Below are 13596 nucleotides of genomic sequence, written 5' to 3'. Positions count from 1 at the left end.
CCGGGAAGGTTTATCGGGTTATGCCGAAAAGATTCATCGGGTTATGCCGGGAAGATTCATCGGGTTATGCCGGGAGATTCATCGGATTATGCCGAGAAGATTCATCGGGTTATGCCGGGAGGATTCATCGGGTTATGCCGGGAGGATTCATCGGGTTATGCCGGGAGGATTCATCGGGTTATGCCGGGAGGATTCATCGGGTTATGCCGGGAAGGTTTATCGGGTTACGCCGAGGGGATTCATCGGGTTATGCCGGGAAGGTTTATCGGGTTATGCCGAAAAGATTCATCGGGTTATGCCGGGAAGATTCATCGGGTTATGCCGGGAGATTCATCGGGTTATGCCCGGGGGATTTATCGGGTTATGCCGGGAAGATTCATCGGGTTATGCCGGGAGGATTCATCGAGTTATGCCGGGAAGATTCATCGGGTTATGCCGGGAGATTCATCGGGTTATGCCCGGGGGATTTATCGGGTTATGCCGGGAAGATTCATCGGGTTATGCCGGGAGGATTCATCGGGTTATGCCGGGAGGATTCATCGGGTTATGCCGGGAGGATTCATCGGGTTATGCCGGGAGGATTCATCGGATTATGCCGGGAAGATTCATCGGGTTATGCCGGGAAGATTCATCGGGTTATGCCGGGAAGATTCATCGGGTTATGCCGGGGGGATTTATCGGATTATGCCGAAAAGATTCATCGGGTTATGCCGGGAAGATTTGGGTAGATAAAGCCCCTTGGGTTATGCCAGGGAGATCCATGGTTTTCAATCAAAATGCATGAAAAAAAATATTACCTTTGGCCGTTTTCTGCTGCAAGGTTGTTTCAATGCTTGCGCGCTTTATCTCTTTTGGGCTACACCTGCTTCTTGCACAGCTGCTTTGTGTCGCACCTGTCTCAATTTTCCTAAACAAAGAAAGATTATTAGTTTGAAAACGGCGGTTGGTTTGGGGGCCTTGACTGTTCCAATTGCTTTGTCTTGGCCCAATTCTTGTTGAGAAACTCTGCTATTGATTGGATTTCACATGTGAAAACTCTTGGACTACTCAGACTTGCGTTTCCAGATTTTATGATGATTTGCCTTATAAGGCTTTGGCTTTTCTGTCCCTTTCTGCTTGGGGATTTTGGTGGGGATTTTATCAGGGAGACTCTGTGGGGATTTTTTTTTTTGTAGCAAACTTGTTGGGGATGTGCTGGGGTGGACTTCTTTGGGGAATTGTACAAGGGATAGCTTATGGGGATTTGTCGGTTTTGGAAGCAAATTAACTATCATGGCCAGTCGGGATGAGACTGACGCGCCACCGAGGTTGTACATTTTATTCGACTCTCGCCAAACGGGGCCCTGTAAAACCGGTCCTGCCACCTTTCTTTGCGATTACTACGGAATTAAGAGTTAGTTGAAAAAGAACTCAAAGAAAACCATGTAAAGGAGAACATATGAGTTTAAAGAGAAACGCCCCTTTCGGGGAGAAAAGAGGGACTTATCTGGAGTGTATGCCAGTTTCAAACTGACATGACATGCCTTTTGGACTGGATGCCCGACCTCCGAGAACTTGCATTTCCTCATGAATCAAAACAGATCTATATATTTTTTCAAAAACCCGGGAACCTTGCCATGACTTTCTGAGGTGGAATCATCTTTTTGGCCGATAACGCCCTTTGCGGGTTTTCGCTAGTCGACCTCTCTCATTTCTCTTCTTACTGTCGCCTGCTAGTACTCCTTGCGAGTTTTTACTAAACAAGCTCTCTCATTTCAATTTCTCTTCTCTCGTCGCCTCACGGTGCCCAAAGGTTTTCACCGACAAGACTCTCTCATCTTTATTCTCCTCATTTTGTTGTATCGGACCCAAATAATTCCATCTCCTTATTTTGAAATGCTTTGCTGATTGATCAGAAGGACTTAAAAAAAAGGTTTGGGGTGAAAAGAATTTGGATTGAACTACAACTTTGGAACTTTTGGGTGGGATCATTGCTGAATCGTTATAACTTCCGCCTCAGTTTTATTTTCGGGGGAATTCCTGGATTTTATTGTTGGTGTGACTGAACCCCAAGGAGAGGTTGCCTACGTATCCCTTCGGAATCAAGTCAAACGTAGTTCAGGCACACTTTTGTTTTTTTTTGGATTTATGTTTTTTTTTTGTTTTTTTTTTGTTTTTTTTTTGTTTTGTTTTTGTTTTGTTTTTTTTTTTTTTCACTTTATTTTCAACAATATTTTCAGGTTCCAAAGAGGGTAATCAAAGAAGAGTAACCAGCTCAAATGGGTTTTGCAAAGGATTGATAGTGTTTGGGTAGCGAGAATGAAAGCCTTCGTCATCTCAAACTGTGCAAAGATACCGCCAGAGTGATTTAGACATATCACCGCACCTGCTTTCCAAGCAAGGCTGACGTCGTTTCTTTCGACGTCGCCCAGATACAAATGCTTCATTTGGTAACGTTCTTCAATGACGTATGGACCATTCTTTCTGGGTATAATTGCCCGTGACAAACCGCAGTTATTAAGGTTATCATTCTGTACGGGTCTAAACCCATTTACTACTCTCAAATTCTGCTTTAGTGACGGACATTTTCCAAACCATGAACCAATTTTCTTTAGTTGTTCCTACTTTCAAATTCTTTATATCTCAAATTTTGACTCATTATTTGAAGTCTGATCGGAGTTCTCATGATCCGGGCATGAAGTCCGCAAACATGTCATGTTATTTAAAGCTGCATTTATCAGAATTGAAGAGAACACAAAAGAAAACATAGAAGAAGAAAGTGAGTAATCAAGCATGATTTCATTTCTTGACATTTTGGGGAAGATAAGGAAAAAGGTCGACATTCAGGAAATTAAAAACATGAAACTGAAGAAAAACATCTGAGTCACCCTCGGGGGTTACTCGTGATGCAGAGAAAGTGGCAAGACAGGTTCATTAGGACTTCCGTTTGATCAAGAATGGTGTAGCCTTCTAGTTTTGAAGCTTGGTGCTTGGCCCCATGTACGATACTTCAACGGTGCTAGTGCCCTCTCCTGGCTGGACCATGTGCATTTCGCATAGCTTTTCCCTTGTTGCCTCACATATTTCCTCACTTTCGTCGAGCGGGGACACCTTATCATCTTCCTCTTTGTTGTATTTTGGCTCCTGTGGTATGCGTCCGACAAACACTGGCTCGTTCGGCCGAGGTGTTTTGACCGTCCCCCATACCATGGAGGCCTGCTTGAATACATCACTTATTCCTTTTTCTTGTTCCGGAGTTACCCTGGGTCCCTTTTCTGTATCAGCAATAGCAATTATGGCTTTCAGTGCCAGATCGACTTCCTCGTCTTCACAAATCATCCCAACTATCGGCCCGTTGTCGTGGGCGGGCAACGGATTATTGGTCACATTTGGGATATCCTCGTCTCTCAACACAATCTTCCCTTGGTCTAACAGATTCTCCACAGCTTGTTTCAATGTCCAACAGTCGTTGGTGTCGTGCCCTTCTACCCCTGAATGGTATGCACATCTGACACCCCGCTGATATGATGGTGATCCGGGGTTCTGCCCGTTCGGTGGTATGGGCTGCAACAAATTCATTTGGACAAGTTTAGGGAATAGGGTGGAATAGGGTTCACCGATTGGTGTGTAGTTGGGTCTCCTGGGTGGTTCCCGAGGAAATTATTTGGAGGAGGTCGAGGATTGTAGTGGTTTTGGTGAGGAGGCTGATTCCTAGGATGTGGGGCCTGCCCCCGATTGACTGGTTGTGACTGCTGGATATAAGGCTGGGTGCTCATGACCATGTAGGGTTGAGGAGCGTAGGTCGCATTTTGGTGGGGGAAATAATGTTGCGAGGTTCTTTCCGAAGAACAAAACCCGGGATTATGATATTCTCCCATCTCTGATACCGCCATGGATGTTTCCTCTTTTTTCTTCCCTCTTGCCATTCCTCCAGACCCGCTCTGGACGGCCTGGGAGGTTGCCCTTATGGCTGCCTGACTCAAAATTCTTCCCGTTTTCAAACCGTTCTCCACCATCTCTCCGATCTTAATCGCTTCTGCGAAAGGCTTTCCCATGACCGACGTCATGTTTTGGAAATAGTCGGACTCTTGAGCCTGGAGAAAAGTAGTGACCATCTCTATCTCGTCCATGGAAGGTTTTACCCTTGACGCTTGCTCACGCCATTTGATGGCGTATTCTCTGAAACTTTCCGAGGGTTTCTTCTTTAAGTTTGACAAAGCATTTCTGTCTGGTGCGATGTCAATATTATATTGAAACTGCCCTACGAAGTCTCTAGCAAGATCATCCCATATATGCCAGCGAGATATGTCCTGGTCCATATACCATTCCGAAGCGACTCCCACCAAACTTTCTCCAAAATATGCCATTAGCAGTTCTTGTTTTCCGCCGGCTCCCCGCAATTGGTTGCAGTATTTCTTAAGATGTGCAATGGGGTCGCCGTGCCCATCGTATTTCTCGAACTTCGGGGTCTTGAAACCCGCTGGCAGGTGCACGTGAGGGAACATGCATAGGTCGGCGTAAGAGACGCTCTTCTGTCCGCTCAATCCTTGCATATTTTTCAAACTTTGTTCAAGGCTTCTCATTCTTTTGGCAATCTCATTTTGTTCTGCAATCCTAGGGCTCTGATCCTGCCTGGGCGCAAGCTCGCACTGAGGCGGTAGAGGATTAGTGCTGGTAGCGAATCTAGTTGGTTCCATTGAGAACGATGGTGCTTGGAATGTAAAAGAGGATGAGTCAAAGCTTGGCTTGTACGTGGCAGGCTGTGTCGTAATCGGGAAAGGCGATGCGGTAAAGATGTTCATGCTTGCATCGGTGGCTGACATTTGGGGATGAGAGTCAGAAGGCGATCCAGCAGAGAAGGCTGAGGTGGCTGGGTACCCGAATGGGGTAGCAGGATAATTTATGGGAACATTTGAAGTCCCACTTGACCTTGAGAATAATTCAGGGAATCCGGGGATGACACTTGGCGGCTCTTTCCCATTATTCCAATCGTCCAGCATTTCCAGCATGCGGAGCCGTAGGATTCTATTTTCCTCCGCAGTTGCGGATTCAGGTGTGAGGACGGCTGAGATCGAACTCTCCTCAGAAACAGGGATTGTTTGCAATGGAATTTCTGAAGACATTCCCACACTTCCTTTTGACCTGGTGAAGTAAGTGTGAGTACCGCTTCTGGCCCTAGGCAGCTGAACACTTCCCCTTGACCTTGTGAAGTATGGGTGCGAGGCCAGACTTTCACCAAACCAACCGTCTTTTCAAAAACCCTGGATATACTCAACGACAAGCGCACGGTTAATTTGTAGCAAATAACAGATAGTTAATCTCACGTTAGGCATGATGCACCTATACAGTTAAGTGGACTACTATATGTTTGCTACGAGAGTATGCGTCGTTCCGGTATTTCCCTCTTATTAGTTTTTTCTTTCCTTTTCTTTTCTTTTTGTTTTATTATTTTGCAGTAAAAGAAGTGCGACCGGATCCGATGAGGATTGCCTACGTATCACGATGCCTACGTGAATCAGATCATTACGTAGTTCGAAGCTAAAAAAAAATAAAGAAGCAAGTGCTCATAGGACTCAAAAGATTTGTCTATTCTTTGTTTATTTACTTATTCAATTTTTTTTTTATATATATATATATATATTAAACGAAAAAAAGAAAATTTGTTTGGTTGATTTTTTTTTCATTTGTTTCACCTTTTCTACGGAAGAAAGAACGTATGTGATGTTGCCTCTTAAATTTTGAAAGAGGGACTTTTAAGAAAATGATGCGGAATTATGAGTTTTATTTATTTACAAAAGCACTTCTAAAGAAAAATCCTAATATTTTGAAATTCAATTTTTCAAATATATATATTTTTGGACATTTTACAAAAAGAGACTAGAAAGCAAAGAGTATTATTTTTTTTTTGTTGATTTTTGTTGCTGCTTATTTCATTTTTTCATATGAAAGACTTCAGAAAGAAGAAGACTATTTTTTTTTATTTGTATTTTATTTGATTTTAAAGAAAACTTCTATATTTTTTATTTCTTTTTTTTTTTCTAAAGAAAAATATTTTTTTTTTTTTTGGATTTTAAAAATTGGGGCCGGAACCGATGAGGTTTGCCTACGTATCTCACATCCGGTGAGAATCAGACCCGCGTAGTTCGGGCATAGAGAAAATTAAATAAACCTAGTAATCAAGAATAAGCATTTTTATTATTTTTGGAGAAAGATAAATACTAAAAAAATTTTTTTTTTTTTTTGCACTATTTGGACTATTAGTCCGAATTTATAAAAGGGTATTACAAAAGAAACAACACATTTTTGAATTATGAGTTTTCCATTTTTTTTTATTTTTTTTTGAAATAAATACCCTTTTTTTTTCTTAAAAGAAAAGAAACAATTTTTATATGTTTTTTTTTTAATGAATCAAACTAAAAGACAACTTTTGGTTTTATATATTTTTTTAGAAAAATTCCGACGAGGTTTCGACACTACTGGGATATTGGTTTTATTTTTCCAAAATAAGTAATTATCTCCCTACGCTGCTATTTTTCTTTTTTTTTAGAAACCGGTCAGCATGCGGAACCGAAGCAAATAAATGCGCAAAACAAATAGGATGCAGCAAGTTGGTCTTTTCATTTCAGGTTGCTTGTCCTAGACGGACCCAACCCCTGTGTTGAGCCCCCTAAGTCAAATGCAACATGATGCAAATAAGCGTTCCTACTAGGGATCCGGCATGAAGTCGAGTTATACTAGGTTCAAACCTTGGTATTTGTTCTAGACTGTGTACCCGAGCGGACAACTCGAGTCGAGGAGGGGCAACTTACCGGGAACCAAAAGGCCGTCCGGCTTCGTAACTTATCCGTCCTCTTTCTTATTTCGGGCATTGACACTAACAGAATAGGGAGTCTCGACCAGCGAGCTTCTCCCCGGAGGTAAGGAGAGAGGGGTTTCGGCACAGTTTATATACAGTTCAGATAATATCAAAGTGGTAAAAGACAACATTTAGCACGTTACGCAAAAACATGTAATAAAGATCAGATAATAAAGCAAAATATAACAATTATTCTAAGCTCGAATTCTTGAACCCTGAACCAGTGGTTCTGGGTTAAATCCCCAGCAGAGTCGCCAGAGCTGTCACACCTCCTTTTTGCGCGCCCGTCCCCGATGGGTTAGATGCGCGGGTGGAGTTTTTCCAATTTAAGTGACAATATTCGAAAATGGGATTATTTATTTAATTCAGAGTCGCCACTTGGGAAAGGTTTGGCTTTTGGTGTCCCAAGTCACCGGTTTATCTTGAATCCCAAATCGAGGAGATTTTCGACTTTTCCAAATGAAGTCTGCGAACCAGAAATTCTAAGTAAGGAATTCTGTTGACCCGAGGGAAGGTGTTAGGCACCCTCGAATCCCGTGGTTCTAGCACGGTCGCTTAAATTGTTATAATGGCTAAATACATGTTGTGATTTATATGCTTCTTATTAGATTTATACCGCTTTTATTATTATCATTTATTTTTATAGAATTGCAACGTCGTGAAAATGCATGTTGAACCACGTTACAATCAATGCACCCGTGATCGTCGACACATTCGGACTTCGTTGAGATTCGGATTTGGGTCACATCAATGTGCACCCGAATTTAAGAATATGATTTAATTAAGCCGCGCCTACGGAATCTAACGCGTTATTATTTTGTAGAAGGCCATGAAATTTATTAAATGGCCTATCCTGAATTCTAAATAATTATCATGGTTATTTATTGAGGGCCCCGCAATTTTGCATCTTTATTTGGCGAGGCACATCTCTATTTTAGAAAGGATATCCTAAAGAGACTACATTTTTAATGTGTTTCTCTCTAAAATAGAAGAAAAGATGCATGCTAATACAATTGTATGCTTTGGCCGAATTAAGATTTTAGTTAATCGTCTGATTAATTATTTACAAAATGAAGAGACGTTGTACCTCATGAAACATGCTTTTAACTTGATAGAAGAATTATATACGAGATTGATGAAATGCTACGACTGCTGCAAGAGCTCCCTAACCCTAACTTATTTAGGCAAGATTAATTAAAACTACTTATTAGAAAAATGCGACTAATGATATTTGAAACTCATCCTATAAACTGCCTAATGAAACTGAAAACTCAAGAATCTGAAACTGCATTATCTTTAGCTAGACTTAAAACAGCCATTTGCCCTTACATATTTAAAGCATGCTGAAAGAGCGAGTTTAAGTTAACAACCGTATTGAATAGCTGCACGTTTCATGAATTGTATTTACATCTTGTATGCTACTAAACGAATAAAATGTCGCAGTTTCAGATGGGCATAGACTTTAATTAATTACAACCTTACTAATGTATCTCTATTAGGCTAACGGACTAGAAAACTTACATATCTTAACAACATTTATATAAAAATTTGTAAGCAATGCAACAGATGATTATAACATCCTTCAGATCTTTCGATTCAAACTTTTATTGCAACATCAGACAGATTCGAAATGTGTACCTGAGGAAATACTTACAATGAAGAAAGTAGGGCAGTCAGTTGAGCAATAGAAGTGATACCAAACAGCAGCAGTAACAGTAGGTACCGATAGAACAAAATCCCAGTGCAAAAGACCAGTAAAGCCAATGGAGGAAGGGTAGAATGAAACAAATTCCCAGTAGTATGGAATAAGAGATCCAGGCAATCCAATTCCAGAAGAAACAAACAATACAAATCCAAACAATAGACTTAGCCGACACTTGAAAGAAGACAGAACTGATTTGGACAGTTTGAACAAAACTGAGAATCGAACAAATAGTAGGAAGGAGACAATTTCTGATATTTGCGATATCCCTTTCCCTATCTTTCTTTTCAAGTTCGAATGTCAATCCTCAGTTTTGAAATCTATTTGGGTTATCAAAAAGAATTCTTTTCCAGTTTCTGTTTTCGGAATTTGAACTCTCAGGTGTTCCCTCTCAGTGTCTCTCTCTATCTCTGTAGACTCTCTCTGTATGTATTTCAACTCTCTTTCTCTAATCTCTCCACTGTGTGTGTCTATTTTCTATCAGCTCTCAAAGTCTAGAGTGTGTATTTTCTTTCCCCTCTCTTCTCTTCTCTCTTCCAGCCTATCAGATGCCTTCTATGTCTGTCTGTCCCCCTCTATCTCTTAATGTGCCTCCCTTTTATAAGCCTCAACATCAAACCTTTTACAGCCTGTTAAATTAATCAGATACCCCTCCCATGTGCCCATCTCTTTTCAGTTTCCACTCAGCTATTTAAGTATTAATCCCATGACATTCCCTTGGCAGGCTTTAACTTTTAGCAATGTTTTATTATTTCTGAAACTTACAACAGAATATGGGCAGCAGGATGTAGTCTGACAGCGCATGCTGTCAAACTATTTTTAAATCAAACAAAAGCCTTTATGCACATGTTGTGCACAAATGCACATGTTGTGCACAAGTGCACATGCCCTCCAATTCTGACTGCAACTAAACAAAACCAAACCTTTTATACTTCTGATTCAGATTAACAAACTATAAGTAGCTGAATTCAATTCCTAACTGATTCAACAATGCTAAACAGAAGCAGATCAATTTGTATGTTGTTCAAACATCTGAAACTAATTGACGACATATGTCGACTCGACTATACTAGTTATAACTCATACAATCGTAACCTAAAATCAGACATTTAACAGTATCGAACACATGATTCGGATTGCACTGACTAAGCAAAATTACATGGGAGGAATCAGTTGGTCAGTTCACCTTTGAAATTCAATTAATTGCACAGCAAATACATATAAATTATCAGAACAATTAGAAGAAAGACTCAATCAAACAACAAAGGTTCAGGAGAGGTGGACAAGGCACAGTTGATAAAATTCAAAGACACAAAATCAAAACAAACATGAACAAACTTTTAGCCAATCACATGGACTAAACAGAAATAAGAAAAGAAAAAGCAAGACTCACCTCATATCTTTGAAAAATCAAAAGATTCCAACTCGGATTCGGACAGACCTTTCTTAAGGCTGAACGGGCTTTAATCGAAGTGTTTCTCAGATGAGAAACACTTCGATTAAGGTCCATTAGACCTTAATCCTTTGGTTTGAACGGATATGGACCAGTGACGAGGACCTTTAAAGTTCCAAAAAATTAGATCCAGGATTCGGGCTTCCCTGGTCAGATTCGGACCAAACCAAGTATGGTTTGGTCACGAGGGGGTCTGGGGAGTGTCTGGTATGAATTTGAAGCAGATCGGTGTAGATCAGGTTCCGACTCGAATCTTCAAATGAAGATTCGAGAAGGTGGGATAAGATTCGAAGCATGGGGTTGATAGATTTGGGTTCAGGATGGCATGGGGGTTCTATGGTGTTCAGGGGAAGGTCACCGGCGTTCATGCCGCCGGCTTCCATGGTGAAGGATACAGGGGCGGCTCTAGGGTTTGATGGGGGATGAGGTTGAAGACGGAGGCCGGGGTATTGGATAGGGGGGTAGGGTATGTTAAGGGCTTATATATGGAATGAGTAGGCGGATCTCGACCGTTAGATCAATTTAGATCTACGGTCTGGATCTGATGGCTTAAGTGGAACGGTGTCGTTTCGAGGGTAAGGGGTTTGGGTTGGTCCGGGTGGAAACGGGTCGGGTTTGTTGGTGGGTTACGGGGAATGTGATCTTGGCCGTTGATCAATTTGAGATCAACGGCCCAGATCAGACTGCAGTAAAACGGTGTCGTTTGGAAGGCCCCCTGAGGCCAGCTGGTCTGGACCGGGTTTGGGCTGATTTTGTTTTGGGCCAATTTATTTAATAAATTGGCCCAATCCGGAAGAAGAAAGGGCCCTTTTCTCTTTTTTTTTTATTATTTTTATTTCTTTTCTTATTTATTTTAAAAACAAAACTAAGCCAAAAAATCAAATTAAAATTAAATACACACTCAATACAATTATTTGCACACACACTAAAGATATTTCAAACAGGTAAAATCAAACAAAACAAAATTACGGACAAAGGGGCCAGTTTATGCCTTTCTATGTTGCGGTTCAGATTATGCATGACACGTACACATTTATTTTTTTGAATTTTGTTTTAATAAAGTAAATAAATAAAAATGGGCCAAAGTCGCAAATAAATCAACAAAGTGCCGTACAGAAATCCAAAATTGTACAGCAGGACCAATTTTTATTCTCTTGGAGCGACTGTCGCGCAAAAACAAAAATCACGTGCTCACAAGGACGGGACCGAGCAATTGGAACAATCAAGGCCACCGAACCAACCACCGTTTTCAAACTGACAATTGTTCTTTATTTAGAAAATTGAAACAGGTGCGATCCAAAGCAACCGTAGAAAAATAGTCCTGAGATGAAAGTCCATTTATGTCATCTTAATTTAGGACCGATCATATTTTTCTCTTCACTTTTCTTATTCGGTATAAATATATTATATACTAATTATACATATATTATATATTCACCGATTGTTCTCAGTTTGATAATTGAATGAACGATTATTTATGTTAACTATTCAAAACAAAAATCTTTTGCAACGACACTATGAATAATGATAGAAAAAGTTGACCTTTGATGACGTGGACCATAATAAAAAGCGTACCAAAACATGGGCCCAATAAAGCGCTCTCCAGGCCAACCCAATATGATTCAAATAGGTACCAAATCCTCGTAAGATCTAACAAATATCCAACTCAGTCCAGCCCAGTAGTATCCCACTCCCGCCGACTAATGAAATTCCATAGTTAAACGCTCTTATATAAAATCTCAATCAAGCTTTTCATTCCAACGCGGCGGCGCGTGTAATTTTTTGCAGACGTCATGTCGGAACGGGAAGCTCTACCGCCGCTATTCAAGCAGAAATCATGGTCTCCCGATATGCTTCGAGAAGAAGCCTGGCTCAAGCGAAAAGGAAATTACTGCACGAAGCTCGCCGATCGTCGCCGATCGAAGAGCGTCACCGACGACGACCTCGAAGAGCTTCGTGCTTGCTTTGACTTAGGTTTCGGGTTCGATTCGCCCGATTTGGATCCGAAACTTACCGAAACTTTTCCTGCTTTGGAGCTATATCAAGCTGTGAATAAGCAGTACGGTTATACATTATCTAGATCTTCTTCCTCGTCTACTGTAGCTTCAGATTTTGATACGACGTCGTTTGTTGGAAGCTCAAGCTCTATTGTTGATCCAGGCAAATAGAAGCTTCTAGAATTTTCTTGTTTCTTCACAAGCCGAAAATTGCTTTTTTTTTTTTTTTTTTTGTAAAAAAATAATAATTTAAATTCGTGTTTTTTTTTAATGAATTACAGGTGAGGATCCGGAGATGGTGAAGACGAGATTGAGACAGTGGGCACAAGTGGTGGCTTGTTCAGTACGGCAATCATCATCATCTTCTTAAAAGGCGTCTGCTTCAAAAATTCAAAGAAAAGTTTCAGCAGATTTTTTTTTTTATTTTTTCCGCAAAAATTATTTTTTGAAAACAAAATTTTCTAAATTTGAAACGCCACCTAATTGTTCCTTTCTCTTACTTACGGAAAAAGCAATCTCTTTTACTTCCAAAAATCAACAACGTAATATATTGTAAGCATTTATTTTCTGCACTTTAGAGGTTTAAGTGTAACTATTTAATTTTTTGCACTTTTTGCAAGTGTGGGATATTACTATTATTCTTGGTATATAATAACATTGACATGTTTGTTCTAAGTTCTACTTAATATTCAATACTATGATTCAATCTATCGCAATGGCATATGCTAGCATTTTATTTTGCTTTCTCGTTTTCTTTTATATTTAATTTCTAGCGTTTTTATGATTGTAAGGGATCGTTTGGTTTGAATACGGATGTGATTAGTTACGAAGATATTATTTTTTATCCATTTTTCGGTATGTTATATTAAAATGTCATGTGCATAATTTCTAAGGAGAAGGTACAAGTTATTCCGGCATTAATTACCCTAACCCTATATGGTATAAGTTATCGCGGTACTAATTTTAATCCCGGAATAATTAATACCAGGTTTGCTAACCAAACAAAATATTAAGATGGTATTAAATTTTTATACCAACATTATATCTACTTATACCTCGTACCAAACGACCCCTAAATATTTTTATGTTTCAATTAGTTATGTTTGTCCATTTTAGAATCAGATCTAAAATAGTCAATGTCTTTTCAAGATAAATATTTAAATTTATTTGTCTCAAAATGTGTCACTTTCCCTTTCGGGTATCCAAAATAAATGGACTTTAAAGAAAATTTTAAGATATATTCACAATCAATTTTTATACAAGGAAAAATGCACTTTCTAGTGCTTTAGGTAAATTTTGAATGTATAAATTATAATTTAACATTAAATTAATCTAGTCTGATTTGACTCCAACTAAATTAACTTTCGTTAAGCCAAACTGTCACTCGAATTTGGATGAAGGAATACATGTTATAATACATACAATATGATAAAAAGCACTATAAAATATTATCAGTTTTGATTTTTTATTGCTTACTCTGAGTCTCTGACAAGGATAAAAATAATATCTTCCCTACTTACCAAAACCTAGTTCATGCGATTCTGTGATAATCTATAGTATTATCCACGACAATGTAACTGAATCATTTTTTTAATCTTTGACGATGACA

At 39.6% G+C, this 13596-nt stretch overlaps 1 long non-coding RNA gene across 1 annotated transcript; it reads left to right on the top strand.

The window, feature by feature from the left end:
* Positions 1-11910: 11910 nt before the first annotated feature.
* LOC107766943 (uncharacterized) lies at positions 11911-12697 on the top strand. The gene is made up of 2 exons (XR_012709959.1): positions 11911-12049; positions 12269-12697. It is a non-coding gene; the product is annotated as an uncharacterized LOC107766943 (long non-coding RNA).
* The last annotated feature ends 899 nt before the right edge of the window (positions 12698-13596 follow it).

This window comes from Nicotiana tabacum, chromosome 5, assembly GCF_000715075.1.
Source record: "Nicotiana tabacum cultivar K326 chromosome 5, ASM71507v2, whole genome shotgun sequence".
Classification (NCBI taxonomy): domain Eukaryota; kingdom Viridiplantae; phylum Streptophyta; class Magnoliopsida; order Solanales; family Solanaceae; genus Nicotiana; species Nicotiana tabacum.
Note: the sequence above shows the minus strand (reverse complement) of the source record. Positions and strands in the feature narration are given on the sequence as shown.